Source organism: Phyllobates terribilis, unplaced genomic scaffold (genome assembly GCF_046119375.1).
Source record: "Phyllobates terribilis strain yellow unplaced genomic scaffold, ASM4611937v1 Scaffold_55__1_contigs__length_8800988, whole genome shotgun sequence".
Taxonomy (NCBI): Eukaryota; Metazoa; Chordata; class Amphibia; order Anura; family Dendrobatidae; genus Phyllobates; species Phyllobates terribilis.
The window spans coordinates 7,683,385-7,703,627 of record NW_027362815.1 but is presented as its reverse complement, the minus strand read 5'-3'; the positions used below and the strand labels follow the sequence as shown (position 1 = coordinate 7,703,627).

General features: G+C 55.1%; 1 long non-coding RNA gene across 1 annotated transcript; it reads left to right on the top strand.

Annotated features, from left to right (window-relative positions):
- Positions 1 to 2,934: 2,934 nt before the first annotated feature.
- LOC141192225 (uncharacterized) lies at positions 2,935 to 7,034 on the top strand. The gene is made up of 3 exons (XR_012265862.1): positions 2,935 to 2,997; positions 6,606 to 6,761; positions 6,860 to 7,034. It is a non-coding gene; the product is annotated as an uncharacterized lncRNA (long non-coding RNA).
- Positions 7,035 to 20,243: the final 13,209 nt, after the last annotated feature.

Below are 20,243 nucleotides of genomic sequence, written 5' to 3'. Positions count from 1 at the left end.
TGTGCAGCCTCCCGCTGTGTATAGATGGCTACGTGCGGCCTCCCGCTGAGTATACATTGCGCTGTGCGGCCTCCTGCTGTCTCTGGGGGGGCGCCGTGCGGCCTCCCGCTGTGTATAGATGGCTACGTGCGGCCTCCCGCTGAGTATAGATGGCACTGTGCGGCCTCCTGCTGTCTCTGGGGGGGGCGCAATGCGGCCTACCGCTGTGTATAGATGGCTACGTGCGGCCTCCCGCTGAGTATAGATGCCGCTGTGCGGCCTCCTGCTGTCTCTGGGGGGGGCGCCGTGCGGCATCTATACTCATATATATATGAGTGCGGCATATATAGCAGGAGGCCGCTCGTAGCCTTCTATACATGTATACTCAGCAGGAGGCCGCACGGCGCCATCTATACACAGCGGGAGGCTGCACGGCGCCATCTATACACAGCGGGAGGCCGCACGGCGCCATCTATACACAGCGGGAGGCCGCACGGCGACATCTATACACAGCGGGAGGCCGCACGGCGCCATCTATACACAGCGGGAGGCCGCACGGCGCCATCTATACACCGCGGGAGTCTCAGTGCTTTGCAAGAGCAGTCAATAAATTCTGCTTGACTAATTCTGAGCACCATAAAGTCTGGTTCGCTTCTAACCTGCTGTCTTCATTTTCAGCTTGCTGAATTCTAACTCATTTACTGTCATTCGAGACGATGCCTTTGCTGGTCTCTTTCACCTTCAATACCTGTAAGTGCTCCACTTAATGTCATATTTTTGATTCTGTTCTTCTTCATCGACTGGCATGTGCAATTGTATGAGCAAGTATTCATATGAATTTATGACCTACTTAAACCTTCGAGGACCTTAAATTTTATTCAATCAAATTTTTTTCCAGTTTAAAACTATGGGACATATATGTGCCTTGGTCCTCAAAGGGTTTTTAAAGGGGCTGCAAACATAAATACGAAAAAAATAATTCAATTAGTGCTTTTTGTGTTCATTTAATTTTTATTTGAAGTCCATTTTTTATATATACCTTAAAATTAAGCCCTACCCCATGGAATGAAGCCCTACCTACATGACATCTGAGAGCTACATGGATCCCGCTTGTGAGGTGCCTGTCCGTCACTACTATTCAGTTTTAGGGTCCACTCACTAAGCCATATATTCTCTCATGCAAGAGAATAGGGCCAATTATGCTAATGACACTCGGCTCAAACTCTGTCGGAGCTTCAACTGAGTGTGATCCGATTCTCTCGCAGCACAGATATGGAGAAGATGGAGAACTTACTTTCTCCATCTTTTCCATAGTCTCTGTGTGTTCATCAGACTGCACTTGGATGACATCCGAGTGCAGTCCAATGTTTTACGTGCACCCATAGACTTGTATGGGTGCACATGGTCCGAATATCGAATGAGATTATTTTCTCATGCCAATAATCGCACTGTCCCATAGTATAACATAGGGCCGAGTCCTATCCGATAAAACATCACATAGCATTCAGCCGTGTTATACGACAGTGTGAGCGAGCCCTTAGAGTCAAGGAATATTTACATGCAGATGATGATATTACTCTCCCAGTGTATATTTTTTTAGGCGAGTTCATAGTAAATGCTTTGCCTTTTTGACATGTGATCAACTAAAGAACAAGAAAGATTTAGGACCTCCCCTATAGAGAAACGGAAAATAGTTTGGAGGACTTGCATGTCCTTTTTTTATTATGAGAAAATCATAAAAGATCCCGTTTTTTCACCATGCTGTGACTTTCTGCTGAGGGAGAGGGAGAGAGCTGCCCTATTCAGAGTCTGTAATAAGACCTGCTGACAAAAGGGTTGAAGATACAGTCTAATGTGAATTAACAATGAAAAAAAGTTAATTTCACAAATGGCTTGTATTTTTTTTAATACAAACTTTTTTGTGTTTTCAGCTCCTTTAAAGGGAATCTGTCATCAGGTTTTTGCCACCTAATCTGAGAGCAGCATAATGTAGGGTTAGAGGCACTGATTCCAGTAATGTGTCACTTACTGGGCTGCTTAGTGTAGTTTTGATAAAATCATTGATTTGTCAGAAGGTAATTATCACTAGATGACTAGTAAGTTCTGTAGGACCCCACCCCCATCACTGATCAGTAGATTTCTGTGTACACTGAGCATGGGCAGAAAGCTGCCAATCAGTGGTGTGGGTGGGGCTATACAGAGCGCAGCATTCAGAGAGCTGCTAGATCTGCAGCTGATAAAACGGTGATTTTCTCAAAATGACAACAAGCAGCTGAAAAAGTGACACATCGCTGGAATCAGGCTATCTGCCCCTATATTGTGCTGCTCTCAGATGAGGCAACACAATTAATATTGTGGCAAATTAATTTCCCTTGAACTATCACATGATCTATCACAGGGGATCATGTGACATGTCACGTGATAAATCAGGTGGGGGGAGGGGGCCCTTGCTACTCTTAATCCACCCCTGATACCATCTGATGTCTGTATAACAGTATGTCCTATATCCCATCACATATTCTCCTGTATACTGGATGTCATATACTGTGCACAGACATCAGATGGTGCAGAGGAGAAGAAGTGACTGGTGTAATATCTAATGGCTGTACTCAAGGTGTAATGTGCACTAGTTACATATTAGCCTGTAGGTGGTATAATATATATACTATAGGCCCAGACATCCCATATTATATACAGGATAATAGGAGGCGGGTATAATATCCAGAGCTAACAAGCCTCCCCTATTCCCTGGGCCTGTCCCGATTTGAGGGCTCAGTCCCGGCCCGGCTCAGCTCTTCTCCCGGCAGGGGCGCTGCTGGGCACTGGGCTTTTCCTCCAGACACGCAGGCTTTCCATGCTGTGTGTGACCCCTTGTAGCTCCGCCTCCCGCTCTCTGCTCCTCCCCGGCATCAGGGCAGAGGAATTCTACTGTGCAGAGACCGCACAGCATGAGGAGGTGAGGGGTCAGGGGGCGGGGCCAAGTCTGCGGAGGACATGACAACAAGGTGCGGTCCTGAGGTGAGGGGGAGACCCGCAGCCTCTCCCATCTGTGGCTGCTGTTATTACAGGATGGGAGGGGGCTCATGCAATGTCACCAGCAGCTCTGCAGTCGGGACTAGGGGGGATGGGAAGGGGATTTAGGGACACTGCAGGGCTGACAGCTCTCCTGCGTACAGCCCATACTCTGCTGCTGATTGCAAACACCAGGCCCCACCACTGCCACTGGAGACATGATGGAGAAGAAGGGACTATATACATGTCATGTTGTGCCCGCTGTGTGTATGATGTCTGTGTGATGGTTGTGCCCGCTGTGTGTATGATGTCCGTGTGATGGTTGTGCCCACTGTGTGTATGATGTCTGTATGATGGTTGTGCCCCGTTGTGTGTATGATGTCTGTGTGATGGTTGTGCCCGCTGTGTGTATGATGTCTGTGTGATGGTTGTGCCCGCTGTGTGTATGATGTCTGTATGATGGTTGTGCCCCGTTGTGTGTATGATGTCTGTGTGATGGTTGTGCCCGCTGTGTGTATGATGTCTGTGTGATGGTTGTGCCCGCTGTGTGTATGATGTCTGTGTGATGGTTGTGCCCGCTGTGTGTATGATGTCTGTGTGATGGTTGTGCCCGCTGTGTGTATGATGTCTGTGTGATGGTTGTGCCCGCTGTGTGTATGATGTCTGTGTGATTTTTAACATAGCGCTTTGAAATAGGCAGGGGTGGGAGATTAATTTTCCCAAGGGGCCACGTGAGAGACCGTGACTGTTGTGGAGCCCGAACCAATAGGTTCAAATTAATTCAGCTCAATATTAATATTAACATATTAATTATATATTTTTGTATATTTATATTATCACTTAATATTGAGCAGATTTAAGTATGCTGACATCCCCCTATATACAGTATGAGCCCCCACACAACCCCGTACATACAGTATTAGCACACGCCACCCCTACCTACGGTATGAGCCCTCGCATAGCCCCCAATATACAGTAAGAGCCACCACAAGAAAGCCAGATGTCGTATAATGAATCTACATAAAGATGAGAAAGTTCTGGCGGCTCCGACTGTGAATGAGGGAACAAAAAATAATCCTCAGGTCCCAACAAGAGATGAGCAGGACTCACAGATGAGGCCGCACTGCCCCGGAAGATAAGAGACTCATGGCCTCCAGTCCAGCCGCCAGGTAGCACTGACCCGGACCCCCGACTGGAGGCCCCGGAATCCATCTGCTCATCTCTAGTCCCAGCTGCCCTGGATACAGTGGACAGTCCTGGATTTGGGTCTGGGCCTTGCAGTCTCGGCCGTCTGCTGAATTTCCCTCACTACCAGCGCCCCTCTGACAACTCCTCCTGCCGGGCGAGAAAGATAATGGTAAACGGGCGTGGATTGGGGTGTGACCAGGGGCGAGGCCAAAATTTGCCGCGCATAGCACCTTTCTGTCCCCCTTTCTGTTCTTCAAGAGTTGAGAGGTATGAATATGTGATGTCTGTATCCCAGTATATCGCATACCATCACATATTATGCTGTATACTGGATGTGATGGACTTTGATACAGGCATCCAATGTTATACAGAGGATAATATGTCACTGGTGTAATATCTGATGTCTGTGCTCATAGTGTGGTATATAACTGTCACATGCTATTCTGTATGTAATATCTGATGTATGTAGTCATAATATATCTTATTCCAGTACAGATGAGCGAATTGATTCGCAGGACACTGGTCAAACAGTCCCGTCAGTAGTCTGTGGCCACCAGACCAGAGCCCCGCGAGCCTCCTCCTGCCTGCCGGCATCTCTGACTCCTCTTTTGATTATAGTCTTTGCATGATGTCATCTTTTTGGCGTGACACATACATGACATTGTGCCTGGCTACAAATCAAAGGAAGAGAAAGAGAATGGTGTCAGGTAGGAGGCTGTCAGGGCTCCTATCCAGCAGCCACTGAATATTCATCTGACCATTGGATCAGGGTCCTGCAAATGAAGTTGCTCATCTCTATATATCAGTCATATATTCTCCTATGTATATTGTATTGTATGTGGTATAATATGTTCACTGTGTGCACAGACATCAGATGGGACACACGTGATAATTAGTGACTCGTACATCATATACTATAATGTGGAGTTGACTTTTACATTGATGACTTGCTCGATCAAGTATGTAGGAAATAATACACAAAATAATAATTCCTAGGTATCTATCTGGCAGACCTGTGCTTATGTGTGGCCACCTTTAGGCTGTGTGCCCACTATGCGTTTTTTAAGCGTTTCCGCAACGGCAATTCCGCTGCAGAAACGCTTAAAAAACGCTTGGTAGAAGGTCTGCTATGTTCCCCAATGATAATCCGCATCTGCTGTGCACATGCTGCGGAAATTTCCGCTGCGGATTATCAATGTGGAAAAATCCGCCGCACTACCAATGAGTGTAGAAAAGCGCAGCGTACCTTGGATTACTTGCATTACACCTCTAACAACCTAAATCCGTGTTGTAGTGGTCAGACATTGTACATATTATGCTTATGTATTACCAGTTTTAAATGCTCACCTGAACTGGACCAAGTGCTGTCATTTTTCTCCACGGGCAGCACTTAGACAATACGTTTGTGTGAATATAGCCTATGAAGCAGCTGGTAATAAACATGTTGAAGGGGTTTTCTGCGAACAAAAGTATATTTTAATCAATAGATCTTGGAATAATAATAACTTCCACAATTGGATGTGATATAATAATGTGCCTGTGCTGAGATAATGTTATAAATGTGCCCCTGCTGTGTACTGTGTAATGGCTGTGTCTGACTGTGCAGGAACATGGTCTGATCATACCACAGCTACTGGGCAGGGGGGGAGAAAAAGAGGATATAGCATCGATTAAATCACTGCACACTCTAGTTTCAAGATGCAAACGATGGGTCAAAACGTTCATTTACTGTTGCATTATTCCCTGCACCTTAAATGTGTCTTATTGCATGTCTTCAAATAGACTTTAGTTTGCGTCATGAAACTAGAATGTGCGGTGATTTAATCTCCGCCGATTCTGGGGATTCCACATCCCGTGTACCTGCACCTTGACCTACAGACTGTGTGCACGCTAATCATCTATATATAAAGAGAGTATATATACATTACAGCAGGGGATCACAGCTGAGTCTTTCTTTGAGCTAAAATATTGTTTAAAAACAGGCATTGAAATGTTTTACTCACAAAAAGAATCCTCTGTGATCCCCTGCTATCCTGCCTGTATCCTCTTTTTCTCCCCCCCTGCCCAGGAGATGTGGTATGATCAGACCATGTTCCTGCACGGTCAGACACAGCCATTACACAGTACACAGCAGGGGCACATTTATAAGATTATCTCAGCACAGGAACATTATTATATCACATCCAATTGTGGAAATTATTATTACTCCAAGATCTATTGATTAAAATATACTATTGTTTGTGGGAAAACGACCTTTAAGGATGGGCCGCTTCTCATGGACCACTGCTGTGTGCTTGCCCCCAGGCTAAAATTTGCCAGCCAGCCCCTGCTAGCAGTGATATTAGAATACACGCTATACATGTTATTACATACAGCATCCTTTACCTATAAAAATTGTATATAATCTCTTCCACTTTTCTTTCCAGTGGGTGTAGTGACAAGATTATGGAGCAGTTGCCGGGACCAGTGCCGCCGCGAGCGACAACAGGGTAGAAAGAGTGGTGATGTGGCTCTTAAAAAGAAAGGCCATACCTATATTATGACCGGCTCCAGTTTTTGACCCTAGTCCTAGATTTTCACCCGTAAGTGGCTATCTTTTTCAGTTTTATTTGTTGTAATGGTTTGATTATTATTTTGCATATTAAAAATGCTTTTTTCTCTGTCATCCCTGACCTTACAGATCTGACTGGACCAAAAAGGGAAATACCTGTAGCCCGGAGGTGCTGGAAGCCAGAGAGGAATCTGAAATGGAGGCCGGAGCTGGGGGCCAGAAAGAAGAAGAGCCTGCGGAGAGCACCAGTACACCACAGCCCCTCGACACCTCCCCTCATGCACCAATAAGCCAGCATTGCTACCGCCCCACCATCACTGGCGTACGTGACATGGGAATACCTGTGAGTGATGATGATGAGAGTTTTTGTCTAAGCCTGGCCCGTTATTTCAGGCACGTTCCCTTTTTATTGAGGCTGCAGACCAGGGCTGCCCTCCAAATTGTTTCGTCTGCCGCTGCGCCACCAAATTCACCGATGGCCATCTTTTAATTCCTTGATAGGTGGCAACTTTCTGAGGACAACAAAACCCGGTCATTAGACCCCCCAAGAAGGGCACTCAGCAGACCCACCATCACGGCAGCCACCACCTCCAGTACCAGCATCACAGCAGCCATCACCACCACCTCCAGTCACAGCATCGCAGCAACCACCACCAACTACAGTGGCACCATCACGGCAGCCACCTCCAGTGCCAGCATCTTGGCAGCCACCTCCATTACCAGCATCACGGCAGCCAACAACCCCCTCACCAGCATGTCTCTTGCCCCAATCACCCTTGTCTTGTTGGCATGATGGCCAAAACACAGAAGACAAGGCCAGACAAAGATCTGAGATACAGGATTTGTGTGCTGAGATGCCGCCACAGTCACTGAAAGGTGTTACATAGATGCGTATTATGTGGACGCTATATGGATGGCATAAGCATGGTCCGTTTGCTGTGCTTTTTTTTTCTCGCACACATTGACTTGCATTGGCGAGTCTCATCTGATATATGCAGCCACTTGCAGCATGCTGTGATTTTTTTTTTCTCAGTTCTATCTGAGCTGGGAAAAAAAAATCACATATGAACACATAATCATTCAATAACAAGAGTCAGAGTGCAATCCAATTTTTTTTTATCAGATTGCACTCGTGTGATTTAAACGCAGATGAGTATGAGCCCTTAGACTCAGCCAAAAGATTGTAGACATAGAGTATATCTTATTGCTCTAATAGGCATCTAGTCATTCAACAGAGGCCATTAACTATATATTCTACATGCAGGGCTTGTGAATTGTCCATTATTAAAATAAACAGTATATAAAAAGCAGTGCAGGAGGCAGCAGTGAAGGACATGACAAATATTAATAACAATATGTAAAATAATCACAGGCTGCAATTACCCACCATATTTTTTCTTAAACCATGAAATCAACTTTTTCTTGCGGTTGTAAATTTGAAATGACAGTGATAGCTATTATGACATCACAAGGCACATGACATCATAGACATCACAATTGGAATAGAATGTATAAATTTCTACACTGCTGCCATCTTGTGTCACTATAACCTGACAGCTGGAAGAGGACGAGTCCAGGTAAGTAGCTCTTTACTTTTAAGCTTTGGTATACTTATAATGTATCCACCGGATTTATCATGGATTGCCGGGAACACTCTATAATAAGACATTTTCAGGACAACCCCTTGTGTAAATGAGAAATTGCTGACGATCAGTTGATATTAGGTGGGTGGGGGAGGTCAAGTTGGGACATCTTTATGGGGCTCCATTTTTGGGTAGTTTTGCCATTTATGTGGACAAATTATTTTATTATCATTCTCTGTTCTCAGATCTTTGGTTCCTATTGAATTAGGGGCTGACATTGGAGTTGTAGTTTAACCCCTTTAAAGCTCAAGACGTACTAATACGTATCTGCGCCATGGGACTTAAGAGCCTGATACGTATTAGTACGTCTTTGCGATCGCGCCCGCACACAGGCTGTGCGGGCGCGATCGCCGCCGGGTTTCAGCCGATTGTCGCAGCTGAGTCGATCGCAGCATTGCGGGGGCAAGGGGAGGTGATCGGGATACTCACCTCTCCTGCCGGCGTCCAGCGATGTCTGCCGCGGCTTCCTGGATGTTGCCATGACGACCCAATATCGTCATGACAACATCTGGGTCACCAGACAGCAGTAAGATATTTTGGCATGCGCAGTGCATGACCAAAGTATATTCTGCATTTGCATCGCTGACAGCCTGTATAGCACAGGGCTGGTGCTCCATCCCTATGCTATACAGGCGATCAGAATAAAAAAAAGTGAAAGTCCCATAGTGGGGCAAAGAATAAAAGTAAAAAAAGTGTCAGAAAGTGAAGAAAAAAAAAAAAAAAAATCCACCAAAAATAAAAATATAATGTACCCATCAATAAATATTATTATGAAAAAAAAAACAATAAAAGTACACACATTTGGTATCGCCGCGTCTGGAATGACCTGACCTATAAAACTGTCCCACTAGTTAGCCCCTTCAGTGAACATGGTAAAAAAATAAATAAAAAATAAAGCAAAAAACAATGCTTTATCATCATACCGCCAAACAAAAAATGGAATAACACGCGATCAAAAAGACGAATATAAATAATAATGATACCACTGAAAACGTCATCTTGTCCCGCAAAAAACAAGCCGCCATACAGCTCCATCAGCCTAAAAATAAAAAAGTTATAGCTCTCAGAATAAAGCGATGCAAAAAAAATTATTTTTTCTATAAAATAGCTTTTATTGTGTAAAAGCGCCAAAATATAGAAAATGGATATAAATGTGGTACCACTGTAAACGTACTGACCCAAAGAATAAAGCTACCTTATCAATTTTACCACACGCGGAACAGCATAAAAAAAAAAAAAAAAAAAAACAATTCCTGAATTGTTGGTTTTTGTTTATTCTGCCTCCCATTAATCGGAATAGAGAGCGATCAAAATATGTCACGTGCCTGAAAATGGCACCAATAAAAACGTCAACTCATCCCGCAAAAAACAAGACGTCTCATGACTCTGTCGGACAAAATATGGAAAAATTATAGCTCTAAAAATATGGCGATGCAAAAACTAGATTTTACGAAAAAATGCGTCTTTTAGTGTGTGACAGCTGTCAATCATAAAAACCCGATATGATTCTGGTATCGCTGTAATCGCACTGACTCGAAGAATAAAGTTGTCTAAACGGCGTAAAATATAAACTCTAGGCTTAGGGTTGTGGTAGGGTTGGGGTTAGGGTTAGGGCTAGGCCTGAGAGGATGAGATCCGCCCCTATCACTGGGCAAGAAGCCAAAAGCACAAAATAAAAAGAGAAATCCTACTTCCTCCTTCAGGAGGACCCGGAGTGGGCAAACCCAACACATGAGACACCGGGCTAGAGGCCAACCACGACACAAGCATTAAAGGGAATCTGTCACCCCCTAGGACTTATCAGACCTCTAATATGGGTATAAAGGTTATAGAAATGTAAATCTATACATACTTCTATGGCCCATATTAGAGGTTTGCTTGCTTTCAAATATCCTGGCTCCGGCCTGCTCTCGCTCTGTCTCTGGCCTGCCTTTGCCCTGGCTCTGTCCTGCTCTCGCTCTGGCTCTGTCCTGCTCTCGCTCTGGCTCCGGCCTGCTCTCGCCCTGGCTCCGGCCTGCTCTCGCCCTGGCTCCGGCCTGCTCTCGCCCTGGCTCCGGCCTGCCCTTGCCTTGGCTTCGGCCTGCTCTCGCCCTGAATCTGGCCTGCTCTCGTTTTGGCTCTAGCCTGCTCTCGCTCTGGCTCCGGCCTGCTCTCGCTCTGGCTCCTTCCTGCTCTCGCTCTGGCTCCGGCCTGTTCTCGCTCTGGCTCCGGCCTGCCCTCTCCCTGTCTCTGGCCTGCTCTCGATCTGGCCTGCTCTCGCCCTGGCTCCGGCATTCTCTCGCTCTGGTTTTGGCCTGCCGTCGCCTTGGATCCGGCCTGCTCTCGCTCTGCCTCCAGCCTGCCCTCGCCTTGGCTCCAGCCTGCTCTCTCTCTGGCCTGCCTTTGCCTTGGCTCCGGCCTGCACTCACTCTGGCTTTGGCCTGCCTCTGCTTTGGCCTGCTCTCGCTCTGGCTCTGGCCTGCTCTCGCTCTGGCTCTGGCCTGCTCTCGACTTGGCTCCACTATGCCACAGCTCGGGCTCCGGCCTACCCTCGCCTTGGCTACGTCCTGCTCTCTCCCTGGCTCTGAACTGCTCTCGCTCTGTCTCTGGCCTGCCCTCGCCCTGGCTCCGGACTGCTCTCTCTCTGGCTGTGGCCTGCCTGCCCTTGCCCTGGCTCCGGCCTACTCTCGCTCTGGCTCTGGCCTCGCCCTGTCTCCGGCCTCGCCCTGTCTCCGTCCTGCTCTCGCCCTGGTTCCGGCCTGCCCTTGCCTTGGCTCTGGCCTACCCTCGCCTTGACTCCGGCCTGCTCTCGCCTTGGCTCCGGCCTGCTCTCGCTCTGGCTACGGCCTGCCCTTGCCCTGACTACGGCCTGCCCTGGCTCTAGCTCCGGCCAGCCCTCGCATTGGCTCCGGCCTGCTCTCGCCCTGCCTCCGACCTGCTCTGGCTCTGGCCTGCCCTCGCCCTGGCTCCGGCCTGCTCTCTCTCTGGCTCTGTCCTACCCATGCCTTGGCTCCGGCCTGCTCTCTCTCTGGCTCTGGCCTGCCCTTGCCTTAGCTCCGGCCTGCTCTCGCTCTGACTCTGGCCTACCCTCGTCTTGGCTCCGGCCTGCTCTCGCCTTGGCTCCGGCCTGCTCTCGCTCTGGCTCCTGCATGCCCTCGCCCTGGCTCCGGCCTGCCCTCGCATTGGCTCCGGCCTGCTCACGCCCTGGCTCTGGCCTGCCCTTGCCTTGGCTCTGGCCTGCTCTCACTCTGGCTCTGTCCTGCCCTCACCTTGGCTCCGGCCTGCTCTTGCCCTGGCTCCGGCCTGCTCTCGCTCTGGCCTGCCCTCGCACTGGCTCCGGCCTGCTCTCTCTCTGGCTCTGGCCCTGGCTCCGACCTACTCTCGCTTTGGCTCTGGCCTGCTCTCGCTCTGGCCTCGCCCTGTCTCCGGTCTCCTCTCGCCCTGGTTCCGGCCTGCCCTTGCCTTGGCTCTGGCCTTCTCTCCCTCTGGCTCTGGCCTGCCCTTGCCTTGGCTCTGGCCTACTCTCGCTCTGGCTCTGGCCTGCCCTCGCCCTGGCTCCGGCCTGCTCTCGCTCTGGCTCTGGCCTGCTCTCGCTCTGGCTCTGGCGTGTCCTCGCTTTGGCTCCGTCCGGCCTGCTCTCGCTCTGACTCTGGCCTGCCCTCGCCCTGGTCCTTAAATACCGCAGCAGAGTCCTTAAATAATGCAGCAAAGTCCTTAAATAATGCAGCAGAGCCCTTAAATACTGCAGCAGAGTCCTTAAATAATGAAGCAAAGTCCTTAAATAATGCAGAGGAGCTCTTAAATACCGCAGCAGAGTCCTGAAATAATGCAGCAAAGTCCTTAAATAATGCAGCAGAGTCCTTAAATACCGCAGCAGAGTCCTTAAATACCGCAGCAGAGTCCTTAAATACCGCAGCAGAGTCCTTAAATACCGCAGCAGAGTCCTTAAATACCGCAGCAGAGTCCTTAAATACCGCAGCAGAGTCCTTAAATACCGCAGCAGAGTCCTTAAATACCGCAGCAGAGTCCTTAAATACCGCAGCAGAGTCCTTAAATACCGCAGCAGAGTCCTTAAATACCGCAGCAGAGTCCTTAAATACCGCAGCAGAGTCCTTAAATGCAGCAGCAGAGTCCTTAAATACAGCTGCAGTCTTTAAATAATGCAGCAGAGTCCTTCAATACAGCAGCAGAGTCCTTAATTAATGCAGCAAAGTCCTTAAATAATGCAGCAGAGTCCTTAAATACCACAGCAGAGTCCTTAAATAATGCTGCAGAGTCCTTACGTAATGCATCCGGTCTGCTCTGGATCTGTCTCTGGCCTGCCCTCGCCTTGGCTCCGGCCTGCTCTCGCTCTGGCTTTGGCCTGCCCTCACCTTGGCTCCGGCCTGCTATTTCTCTGGCTCCGGCCTGCCCTCGCCCTGGCTCCGGCCTGCCTTCGCCCTGGCTCTGGCCAGCCCTCGCCTTGGCTCCGGCCTGCTCTCGCCTTGGCTCCGGCCTGCTCTCGCCTTGGCTCCGGCCTGCTCTTTCTCTGGTTCTGGCCTGCCCTCGCCCTGGCTCCGGCCTGCTCTTGCTCTAGCCTTCCCTCTTCTTGACTCCGGTCTGCTCTCGCTCTGGTTCTGGTCTGCCTTCGCTCTGGCTCAAGCCTGCTCTACCTCTCTGGCTGTGGCCTTCCCTTTCCTTGGTTCCGGACTGCTCTCGCTCTGGCTCTGGCCTGCTTTCGTTCTGGCTCTGGCCTGCCCTCGACTTGGCTCCAACCTGCTCTCGCTCTGGATCTGGCCTGCCCTCGCCTTGGCTCCGGCCTGCTCTCGCTCTGGCGCTGGCCTGCCCTGGCTCTGCCTCTGGCCTGCCCTCGCCTTGGCTCCGGCCCTGCCTCTCGCCTTAGCTCCGGCCTGCTCTCGCTCTAGCTCCGGACTGCCCTCGCCCTGGCTCCGGCCTGCTCTCTTTTTGGCTCTGGCCTACTCTCGCTCTGGCCTCCTCTCGCTCTGGCTATGGCCTTGCCCTGGCTCCGGCCTTTTCTCGCCCTGGTTCCGGCCTGCCCTTGCTTTGACTCCGGCCTTCTCTCACTCTGGCTCTGGCCTGCCCTTGCCTTGGCTCTGGCCTGCCCTCGACCTGGCTCCGGTCAGCTCTCGTTCTGGCTCTGGCCTGCTCTCGCTCTGGCGTGCCCTCGCCTTGGCTCCGGCCTGCTCTCGCTCTGGGCCTGCCCTCGCCCTTGCTCCGGCCTGCTCTGGATCTGGCTCTGGCCTGCCCTCGCCTTGTCTCCGGCCTGCTCTCGCCCTGGCTCCGGCCTGCTCTCGCTCTGGCTCTGGCCTGCCCTCGCCTTGGCTCCGGCCTGCTCTCGCTCTGGCTCCTGCCTGCCCTCGCCCTGGCTCCGGCCTGCCCTTGCTCTGGCCTGCCCTCGCCTTGGCTCCGACCTGCTCTGGCTCTGGCCTGCCCTAGCCTTGGCTCCGGCCTGCTCTCGCTTTGTTGCTGGCCTGCCCTGGCTCTGCCTCTGGCCTGCCCTCGCCTTGGCTCCGGCCCTGCCTCTCGCCTTAGCTCCGGCCTGCTCTCGCTCTAGCTCCGGACTGCCCTCGCCCTGGCTCCGGCTACTCTCTTTTTGGCTCTGGCCTACTCTCGCTCTGGCCTGCTCTCGCTCTGGCTATGGCCTTGCCCTGGCTCCGGCCTTTTCTCGCCCTGGTTCCGGCCTGCCCTTGCTTTGACTCCGGCCTTCTCTCACTCTGGCTCTGGCCTGCCCTTGCCTTGGCTCTGGCCTACTCTCACTCTAGCTCTGGCCTGCCCTCGACCTGGCTCCGGTCAGCTCTCGTTCTGGCTCTGGCCTGCTCTCGCTCTGGCGTGCCCTCGCCTTGGCTCCGGCCTGCTCTCGCTCTGGGCCTGCCCTCGCCCTTGCTCCGGCCTGCTCTGGATCTGGCTCTGGCCTGCCCTCGCCTTGTCTCCGGCCTGCTCTCGCCCTGGCTCCGGCCTGCTCTCGCTCTGGCCTGCCCTCGCCTTGGCTCCGGCCTGCTCTCGCCTTGGCTTCGGCCTGCTCTTGCTCCGGCTCCTGCCTGCCCTCGCCCTGGCTCCGGCCTGCCCTTGCTCTGGCCTGCCCTCGCCTTGGCTCCGACCTGCTCTGGCTCTGGCCTGCCCTAGCCTTGGCTCCGGCCTGCTCTCGCTCTGGCGCTGGCCTGCCCTGGCTCAGCCTCTGGCCTGCCCTCGCCTTGGCTCCGGCCCTGCTCTCGCCTTAGCTCCGGCCTTCTCTCGCTCTAGCTCCGGACTGCCCTCGCCCTGGCTCCGGCCTGCTCTCTTTTTGGCTCTGGCCTGCCCTCGCCCTGGCTCCGGCCTACTCTCGCTCTGGCTCTGGCCTGCTCTCAATCTGGCCTCTCCCTGGCTCCGGCCTGTTCTCGCCCTGGTTCCGGCCTGCCCTTGCTTTGACTCCGGCCTTCTCTCGCTCTGGCTCTGGCCTGCCCTTGCCTTGGCTCTGGCCTACTCTCGCTCTAGCTCTGTCCTGCCCTCGACCTGGCTACGGTCAGCTCTCGTTCTGGCTCTGGCCTGCTCTCGCTCTGGCTCTGTCGTGCCCTCGCCTTGGCTCCAGCTTGCTCTCGCTTTGACTCTGACCTGCCCTCGCCCTGGCTCCGGCCTGCTCTGGATCTGGCTCTGGCCTGCCCTCGCCTTGGCTCCGGCCTGCTCTCGCCCTGGCTCCGGCCTCCTCTCGCTCTGGCCTGCCCTCGCCTTGGCTCCGGCCTGCTCTCTCCTTGGCTCCAGCCTGCTCTTGCTCTGGCTCCGGCCTGCCCTCGCCCTGGCTCCGGCCTGCCCTTGATCTGGCTCCAGCCAGCCCTCACCTTGGCTCCGGCCTGCTCTCGCCCTGGCTCCGCCTGCTCTTGCTCTAGCTCCGGCCTGCTCTGTCTCTGGCTCTGGCCTGCCCTCGCCTTGGCTCCGACCCGCTCTCGCTCTGGCTCTGGCCTGCCCTCGCCTTGGCTCCGACCTGCTCTCGCTCTGGCTCTGGCCTGCCCTCGCCTTGGCTCCGGCCTGCTCTCTCCTTGGCTCCGGCCTGCTCTTGCTCTGGCTCCGGCCTGCCCTCGCCCTGGCTCCGGCCTGCCCTTGCTCTGGCTCCAGCCAGCCCTCACCTTGGCTCCGGCCTGCTCTCGCCCTGGCTCCGCCTGCTCTTGCTCTAGCTCTGACCTGCCGTCACCCTGGCTCCGGCCTGCTCTCGCTCTGGCTCTGGCCTGCCCTCGCCTTGGCTCCGACCTGCTCTCGCTCTGGCCTGCCCTGGCTCTGCCTCTGGCCTGCCCTCGCCTTGGCTCCGGCCCTGCTCTCGTCTTAGCTCCGGCCTGCTCTCGCTCTAGCTCCAGACTGCCCTCGCCCTGGCTCCGGCCTGCTCTCTTTTTGGCTCTGGCTACCCTTGCCCTGGCTCCGGCCTACTCTGGCTCTGGCCTGCTCTCGCTCTGACTCTGGCCTCACCCTGGCTCCGGCCTGTTCTCCCCCTGGTTCTGGCCTGCCCTTGCTTTGACTCCGGCCTTCTCTCGCTCTGGCCTGCCCTTGCCTTGGCTCTGGCCTACTCTCGCTCTAGCTCTGGCCTGCCCTCGACCTGGCTCCGGTCTGCTCTCGTTCTGTCTGTGGCGTGCCCTCGCCTTGGCTCCGCCGAGCCTGCTATCGCTCTGACTCTGGCCTGCCCTCGCCCTGGCTCCGACCTGCCCTCGCTTTGGCTCCGACCTGCTCTCGCTATGGCTCTCGCCTGCTCTCTCTCGCCTTGGCTCCGGCCTGCTCTTGCTCTGGCTCCGGCCTGCCCTCGTCCTGGCTCCGGCCTGCCCTTGCTCTGGCTCCAGCCAGCCCTCACCTTGGCTCCGGCCTGCTCTCGCCCTGGTTCCGCCTGCTCTTGCTCTAGCTCTAGCCTGCCGTCACCCTTGCTCCGGCCTGCTCTCGCTCTGGCCTGCCCTTGCCTTGGCTCCGGCCTGCTCTCGCCCTTGCTTGCTCTCGCTCTGGCTCTGGCCTGTCCTCTCCTTGTCTCCGGCCTGCTCTCGCACTGGCTCCGGCCTGCCCTCATCCTGGCTCCGGAGGCCTGCTATCTCTCTGGCTCCTGCCTGCCCTCTCCTTGGCTCCTGCCTGTTCTCGCCCTGGATACGACCTGCTCTCGCCTTGGCTCCGGCCTGCTCTCGCTCTGGTTCCAGCCTGCCTACTCTCGCTCTGGCCTGCCCTGGCTCTGCCTCTGGCCTGCCCTCGCCTTGGCTCCGGGCTAATCTCGCCTTGGCTCCGGCCTGCTCTCGCTCTAAATCCGGACTGCCCTCGCCCTGGCTCCGGACTGCCCTCACCCTGGCTCCGGCCTGCTCTCTATCTGGCTCTGGCCTGCCCTAGCCCTGGCTCCGGCCTACTTTCGCTCTGGCTCTGGCCTGCTCTCACTCTGGCCTCGAACTGTCCTTACCTTGGCTCATGCCTGCTCTCTATCTGGCCTGCCCTCAACTTGACTCCGGCCTGCTCTCGCTCTGGCTCCTACCTGCCCGAGTATCGCTCTGGCTCCGGCCTGCCCTCTCCTTGGCTCCGGCCTGCTCTCGCTCTGACTTTGGTCTGCCTTCGCCTTGGCTCCGGCCTGCTCTCGCCCTTGCTCCGGCCTGCTCTCGCTCTGGCTTCGGCCTACCCTCGCCCTGGCTCCGCTGTGGGCAGCCCTCGCCTTGGCTTCGGCCAGCTCCTGCTCTGGCTCCGGCCTGCCCTCGCCTTGGCTCCGGCCTGCTCTCGCCCTGGCTCCGGCCTGCACTCACCCTGGCTCCGGCCTGATCTCGCTCTGGCTCTGGCCTGCTCTCGCTCTGGCTCTGAGAGTCTGCCCTCGCCCTGGCTCCAGCCTGCTCTAGCTCTAGAGGGCTGAGGCCAGTTCTCTCGCTCTGGCTCTGGCCTGCCCTTGCCTTGGCTCCGGACTGCTCTCGCTCTGGCCTGTTCTCGCTCTGGCTCTGGCCTTCCCTCGCCTTGGCTCTGGCCTGCTCTTGCCCTGGCTCCGGCCTGCTCTCGCTCTTGCTCTGGCCTGCCCTCGCCTTGGCTCCGGCCTGCTCTCGCTCTGGCTCTGGCCTGCCCTCGCCCTGGCTCCGGCCTGCTCTCTTTTTGGCTTTGGCCTGCCCTCGCCCTGGCTCCGGCCTACTCTCGCTCTGGCTCTGGCCTGCTCTCGCTCTGGCCTCGCCCTGGCTCCGGCCTGTTCTCGCCCTGGTTCCGGTGTGCCCTTACCTTGACTCCGGCCTTCTCTCATTCTGGCTCTGGCCTGCCCATGCCTTGGCTCTGGCCTACTCTCGCTCTGGCCTGTCCTCGACTTGGCTCTCCGGTCTGCTCTCGTTCTGGCTCTGGCCTGCTCTCGCTCTGGCTCCGGCCTGCTCTGGATCTGGCTCTGGCCTGCCCTCGCCTTGGCTCCGGCCTGCTCTCGCTCTGGCTCTGGCCTGCTCTCGCTCTGGCTCTGGCTTGCCCTCGCCTTGGCTCAGGCCTGCTCTCGCCTTGTCTCCGGCCTGCCCTCTCTCTGGCTCTGGCCTGCCCTCTCCCTGGCTCCGGCATGTTCTCGCCTTGGCTTCGGCCTGCTATCGCTCTGACTCTAGCCTGCCCAAGCTCGCTCTGGCTCTGGCTTACCCTCGCTCTGGCTCTTGCCTGCCCTCGCCTTGACTCCGGCCTGCTCTGACTCTGGCTCGGGCCTGCCCTTGCCCTGGCTCTGGCCTTCTCTCGCCCTGGCTCCGGCCTGCTCTCGCCCTGGCTCTGGAAGCTCCATAACCAGCCGGTAAGTAAAGCTAAGGACGCCATCGGTAGTGGTAGCACAATGTCAGGGGCATAGTTGGTAAGAATCCCCTGAAGTAGTGCCAACACCTGAAGATTGTCTGGAGGAACTCCAGACATTTCAATCAAATCCAAGCGCGATCAGTTTATCACTATCTCTAGCTAATCACTGACAACAATGACTCCGGGGCTGTAAACACTTGTGTAAGTAGTGAGGGTGTATTGTGATGTCATCAGTGATGATGTCATTATGAAATCTTAGTGATGGCCAGGTATAGTTTTGCTCTCGCCCTGGCTCTGGCCTGCTCTTGCCCTGGTTCCGGCCTGCCCTTGCCTTGGCTCCGGCCTTCTCTCGCTCTGGCTCCGGCCTACCCTTGCCCTGGCTCCGGCCTGCCCTTGCCCTGGCTCAGGCCTACACTCGCTCTGCCTCTGGCCTGCTCTCGCTCTGGCTCTGGCCTGCCCCTGCCTTTGCTGCGGCTTCCTCCCGCTCTGGCTCTGGCCTGCCCTTGCCTTGGCTCCGGACAGCTCTCGCTTTGGCTCTGGCCTGCCCTTGCTTGGCTCCGTCCGGCCTGCTCTTGCTCTGGCTCTGGCCTGCCCTCGCTCTGGCTCTGGCCTGCCGTCGCCTTGTCTCCGGCCTGATCTGACTCTGGCTCTGGCCTGCCCTCGCCCTGCTTTCGCCTTGGCTCCGGCCTGCGCTCGCCCTGGCTCTGGCCTGCTCTCGCCCTGGTTCCGGCTTCCCTTGCCATGGCTCCGGCCTTCTTTCTCTCTGGCTCTGGGCTTGCCTTGGCTCTGGCCAAATCTCGTTCTGGCCAAGACGAAGGCAGGCCAGAGTCACAGCGAGAGCTGTAATCCATGCGTCCCTCAACTTTAACAAGATTCCCGGTGCCGGCATTGGCCACACAGCCCCAAAGCATGATGGAACCTCCACCAAATTTTACTGTGTGTAGCAAGTCGGAGCCAAGGCGAGGACGGAGCCAAGGCAGGCCGTAGCCCGAGCTATGGCATAGTGGAGCCAGGGTGAGGGCAGTATGGAGCTAGAGCGAGAGCAGTCCGGAGCCAAGGCAAGGGCAGGCCAGAGGCAGAGCCAGGGTAGGCCAGAGCAAGAGCAGGCCAGAGCGAGAGCAGGCCGGAGCCAGAGCGAGAGCAGTCCGGAGCCAAGGCGAAGGCAGGCCAGAGCGAGAGCAGACCAGAGCCAGAGCGAGAGCAGGCCAGAGCGAGATCAGGCAGGAGCCAAGGCGAAGGCAGGCCGGAGCAAGAGCAGGTGCTGGCCAGGGCGAGGGCTGGCCGGAGCCAGAACTAGGGCAGGCTGGAGCCAGGGCGAGGGAAGGCCGGAGCCAAGGCGAGAGCAGGCCGGAGCCAAGGCGAGAGCAGGCCGGAGCTAGAGCAGGAGCTGGCCAGAGCCAAGGCGAGGGCTGGCCGGAACCAGATCAAGGGCAGGCCGGAGCCAGCGCGAGGGCAGGCTGAAGCCATAGCGAGAGCAGGCCGTAGCCAGGGAGAGAGCAGGCCAGAGCCAAGGCGAGGGCTGGCCAGAGCCAGAGCGAGAGCAGGCCAGAGCAAGAGCAGTCCAGAGCCAGAGCGAGAGCAGGCCGGAGCCAGGGCGAGGGAAGGCCAGAGCAAGAGCAGGCCCTTACCAAGGCGAGAGCACGCCGGAGGCAAGGCCAGAGCCAGGGCAGGCCAGAGCGAGAGCAGGCCGGAGCCAAGGTGAGGGAAGGCCGGAGCCAGAACGATAGCAGGCCTTTGCCAGAATGAGAGTAGGCCATAGCAAGAGAAGTCCGGAGCCAAGGTAACTTGCAGGCCTGAGCCAGAGAGAGAGTAGGCCTGAGCCAGAGAGAGAGTAGGCCTGAGCCAGAGCGAGAGCAGGCCGGAGTCAAGACGAGGGCAGACCAGAGCCAGAGCAAGAGCAGGCTGGAGCCAAGGCGAGGGCTGGCCAGAGCAAGGGCAGGCCGGAGCCAGGGCGAGGGCAGGCCGAACACAGAGCGAGAGCAGGTCGGAGACAAGGGTAGAGGAGGCTGGAGCCAAGGCGAGGGCAGGCCAGAGCCAGGGCGAGAGCAGGACGGAGCCAAGGCGAGGGCAGGCCAGAGCCAGAGCAGGCCGGAGGCAGGCCATAGTCAGAGCAAGAGCAGGCCGGAGCCATGGCAAAGGCACGCCAGAGCAAGAGCAGGCCGGAGCCAGGGCGAGGACAG